This window comes from Anarrhichthys ocellatus, unplaced genomic scaffold (assembly GCF_004355925.1).
Source record: "Anarrhichthys ocellatus isolate YVR2014 unplaced genomic scaffold, GSC_Weel_1.0 scaffold3006, whole genome shotgun sequence".
Lineage (NCBI taxonomy): Eukaryota > Metazoa > Chordata > Actinopteri > Perciformes > Anarhichadidae > Anarrhichthys > Anarrhichthys ocellatus.
The window spans coordinates 1-4766 of NW_022282980.1; the positions used below are offsets into that span (position 1 = coordinate 1).

General features: G+C 42.9%; 1 long non-coding RNA gene across 1 annotated transcript in view; it reads right to left on the reverse strand.

The window, feature by feature from the left end:
• Positions 1-12: 12 nt before the first annotated feature.
• The window catches only part of LOC116378691 (uncharacterized), a 4907-nt gene continuing 153 nt past the window's right edge, over positions 13-4766 (reverse strand). Inside the window, exons 2-4 of the long non-coding RNA XR_004212323.1 lie at positions 2576-2646; positions 1331-1390; positions 13-432 (exon numbers count right to left, since the gene is read on the reverse strand). This is a non-coding gene — a long non-coding RNA (uncharacterized LOC116378691). The remainder of the gene's footprint in view (positions 433-1330; positions 1391-2575; positions 2647-4766) is intronic.

Consider the following 4766-nt stretch of genomic DNA (forward strand, 5'->3'; position numbering starts at 1 on the left):
AAACCTCTGGTATATTTACATCACACACATAATTTCAATAACTGAATGCAAACATCGCAACAATACGGGAGATGTGTTTTTTGCTTTGCTTTTAGATTTATTAACTTATTTCTTAATTTTTACTGGATTTAAGTAAAGTACTTGAGTCTGTTTCCATAATATAAAAAAGTGTGTGCCATATCAAAAAAATTAAAGTTAAAAAATAAGAAACAATACAGGAGAAAGCATTCTTTACTGACATAACAGAGGTGATAGTTGTGCAACAGCTGTGTGTGCGTGTGTGTGTGTGTGTGTGTGTGTCTGTGTGTGTAACTAACCATCAGCCACAGTGTTGGCTGGTAGTCGACCCACTAATGTTCGGTCCACATACACTTGTTCGAGCTGAGGTCCATTTAGGTTCAGGGTCACCAGGACTCCACTGCTCAGCAACACCTGCAACACACACACACACACACACACACACACACACACACACACAGTCAGTGACAGTTTGTAGCTTCATGTCACCGGCTTCCATTGAGAATGACTTGCAGCCTGTTGACTTGTGGCTCGTAGTGTGAACGCAGCATCACGCTGAGTGTAAAGGCACATTAAAGACATTATATCAGAGTTAAAGATCCCCAGTCAGACAAGATGTTTTCTGTGAGTAAAATGTGGTCATAAGTATCTCCTAATACTGTCGTGATGATTTTCCATGATGTCATTTTGCTATTTTGGTTTCTGTTCACACAACTTCGTCCGTCCTGGAAGAGGAATCCCTCCTCTGTTGCTCCTCCTGAGGTTTTTATTGCATCCTTGTAGCCAATAAAAGGTTTATTTTATCCTTAGTGTCTAAGCAGAGATGACGTCATATGCGCTACAGATTATAGAGCCCCTTTTATCCAAAACGTTATTATGTGTTCAGCACACGGTTGCATCAATGCTCATTTACATTTACACACAAAAAATAAATCACAAAACCACATTCATTTGCATTCACACAAATAAAATGAATATAAAAGATACTGAATAGCATTTGAGAACAATATCTAAATCTTAAAAATAAGGGAAATAAATAATTACATTAAAATATGATGGATTATAAAGCCCCTCGAGGTAAATGTGTGATATTAGCCAATATAAATAAATGAATAAAAGAGTGTCACATCATAATTATGACGACATTGTTTAGCTTGAAATGAACTGCTAACAGCATCTCAGCCCAGTGGAGCTCTTCATCTGAGGCCTGGTCTGGGCGGACCATGGGAGGTTCTGCCTCTATCTGAAGCTGAAAAGAGGTGTGTGTGTGTGTGTGTGTGTGTGTGTGTGGTGGGCTGAGGAGGGCGTGTACCTGGCAGCAATGCTTGCTCCTCCATCTGCTGTGAACGCATGTGTTGGTCTGCAACAGTTCCTGAAGGAGCGTGACGGATAAAGAGTGAAAAACAGAACAAACAGGTGAACTAGAGTCCAGACACTTTAATACAACACAGACCAGTTCCTGTGAGGAACTTTTAACTGGTTGTGAACCAGTCTCAGTTTAGTCCTGATCCTCTATCAGACCTCCATCAGTAAAGAGACCATCAGAGAGAAGATGTTATTAAGAGTTACTCTTAATCCATCGTGGACAGACCCAGATCCTCCAGCAGAGACCGGTCCATCGTGGACAGACCCAGATCCTTCTGGAGGGAACTGAGGCACGGGAGAACCAGAACCAGGACTGAGAGGGGCAGACTGTCAGACCCTGCTGCAGTAAAATAAGAGGTTTTCTAAAGGGAGTCTGGTGCTCAGAGACACTACCACTTTAGTCCACAGGGACGACAAAATCAACACAAAATGAAAGCTTCTTGTAGTGACTTTAATTTTCCGTCTTTTTGTAAAGCGTTGCATTCACTATCTTGGAGGCACACAGCACCGGACACTCGTCACCACAGGTGACCACTGCAGCAGGTCCTGCTCACGGAGGGGGGAGTTAAACGGGGATGCAGGTAAGGACTGCTTGTGAGTGTGTGTGCATGTGTGTGTGTGTGTGCATGTGTGTGTGTGTAAGGTCAGTCATTCCTGCCACATTCCAAACCCAGCTGGGGTGATTGGATGGGAGGAGAGAGGGACGCAGGAGGAGGTGTGGAGGTGAGCCGGGGTGTTTCTAGTTTCAGACAATGGTTACGGGTGAGAGGAGGGAGGTGGATGGGAGGGGAGTGTGTGTGCGTGTGTGTGTGTGTGTGTGTAACAGCCACAGACAGGTTCCTGCAAACAAAGCTAGGTCTGTACTGCCACAAGTACAGAGGGGATGAGGGAGGGAGGGAGGGAGGGAGAGGCGGATGAATGAGGGGAGAGGAAGGGGAGGCAGCCTGCAGCCCCCTGATCCCCTCAAATATCCCCCTCGATGACAGAGCTCGGCCGAAAGAGAGGTGATGAGAGAGGAGAGGGAGAGGGGAGAACAAACGGGAACGACAGGGAGAGTGACGGGAGCGGGAGAAAGGAGAGAGAATGCCCCTATTTGTTAATCAATCGGCCGTTTCGGAAAGGGAAAACTGAAAATCCCCAGAGGGAGGAAGAAGCCTTGGGGGGGGGGGTGTTTGACAGAGGAGGCGGGTACCTCCAACTCCTTCAGCGAATCACGGAGCTTCTCCGGTCGGCGGTTCCTGGGGGTCCAGGAATAGCCTCGAGCTACGGAGGGAAAACACAAGAAGAATCTATAAAGATCATGTGACTTGAACTTTTAAACACAGACTAAAGAGAAATATATATATATTGTTTTCTTAAAAAGACCCTCATGGGGATTCAGAAGAATGTGGCAACAAAGACCAGAGAGGGTAAAAGGGTTGAACTTAATATCTGAGGAATAAAAGGTGCTGACAAGACGCTCAGGTGGAATAAAGAGATGCAGGTACATGACGCAGGCGTCCCACAATGCATTGCTGAATCTAGATGCATGCAGAGTAACGGTTCATCAACAGAAACGTTTCATAACTTCTATGATAATTCATAGTTTTTAATCAAGCAAAAAAGGCCGAAACATTTGTTGGTTGCAGCTTCTCAAATGTGAAGATTCGCTGGTTTTCCCCGTTTTCATATTGATGTAACTTACTTTCTGTTTTCGGATTGTTTATCAGACAAAACAAGCAACTTGAAGACGTCACCTTGAGCACTGGAAATATGCAATTGATGTTTTTAACTTGTAAAATGTATAGACTTAATTGAAGATACAATATTTCACTGTTACATTGGAACCCATTCATTCCTCAGGACGATCTAAAAGTGTCTTTTTATATATTAAATGTTTATTTTTCATAAGCACAAGAATAAAGCATGAAAAACACACAAAAACTGAACAAGAAAACACACAAAGTGATTCAATAAAGTGACCATGAAACTCATTGAAAAGCATCAGATCATTCATGAGTGACTTCAACTTGAGTTACTCACACGTGTTGAATTCTTGAAGAAAACTTTGTTTTTCTTGCAGGTCTCAACGGTGAACAGAGAATCAAAAACGGAAAAAAAAGTCTTGATGACGAACACAAACACGTGCATCTTCACTTAAACATGAATATTTAAAACACTTCTGCATAAAAAGTCTTGTTCTACTTGTCAGCGTGAGTCCGAAGTGTGTTTGTGAAGATGTGAACGATACGACTCATCAACGAGACTTAAATTAAACTCCACGAGTTGTGTGAGAGTTTGTAAACTGATGCTTTCATATAAGTTTTGCTGTTTTTAAATGTCACATTTACTTCAATTCATCAAGACTTTTCTCTGTTTTTGTATTTTCTGTTCACCGTGGAGAGTTCGAGGTAACACGAGGAGAGTAACCGTTAAAGAAATGATGATTTTGTGGGTGAAGTATTCCTTTAAGGTTCCCTATAGATAGTTACTGAGACACAAACCCAGAGAGAAACCTGATTATTTAAGATATTTAAGAATGAATTTATTAAATTAAATTAACAAAACATGTACTTTTATGTTGGAATCCTCGTGTAGAACTATACAGAAACTACATTGATAAAGTTATAAGTTTTATATTTCAGACCACCTTATCCCCAAAGCAGCAAAAGTCTGAAATCTGCTGCTTACAGATTGATTTAGCTCCACTAAAGAAAAAAATATTCTACTGAAAGCAGAAACGTCCCTTCAAAACACACACACACACACACACACACACACGCACACACACGCACACACGCACACACACACAGGTCCTCGAGGAGAAGCGAATATTTTAATCGAGAGGACTTTTGGCGCTCTTGAGTTGAGTTATCTCCCAAATGCAACCTCACAGTCAGCAGGCACGTATCTCAACGCGTTACCACGCCGAGGCCCTCTCCTCGTTTTAATTCCCCCCCCCCTCCATCTCTAGTGGTTAAACACAGGGAAGGGAAGGATGTGAAGGAGAAACAGCTAATTGAATTTGTGCATCTGCTTCTGCCCACGCAACATACATGAAGTTCAGTGGGAGAAAAAAAAAAGGAAGGAAAGGAAGTCCCCTGTGTGTTTATTTTACAGTCCTTTTCATCTTAACTGAAACGAACCATTAAGGAGTGGGATTCTCTATTAAGAACGAGTGGGAAGAGGAGGTAAACAGATGCATGCAAATGAGGGGGGGGGGGGGGGTCGTGGGAGAGAGGAGGGAGGAGGGAGGGCAGGGGGATGAGTGTTCGTCTCCTGATAAGGGTGTTTGTATTCCACTACTGGGTGAAAAGCAAAGAGAGAAAGAGAGAGAGAAACGAAGGACGTGGGACAGTCGACTGTGGTTTCTAAGAAGATGGTCATCCACTGGTAAAGAGCCC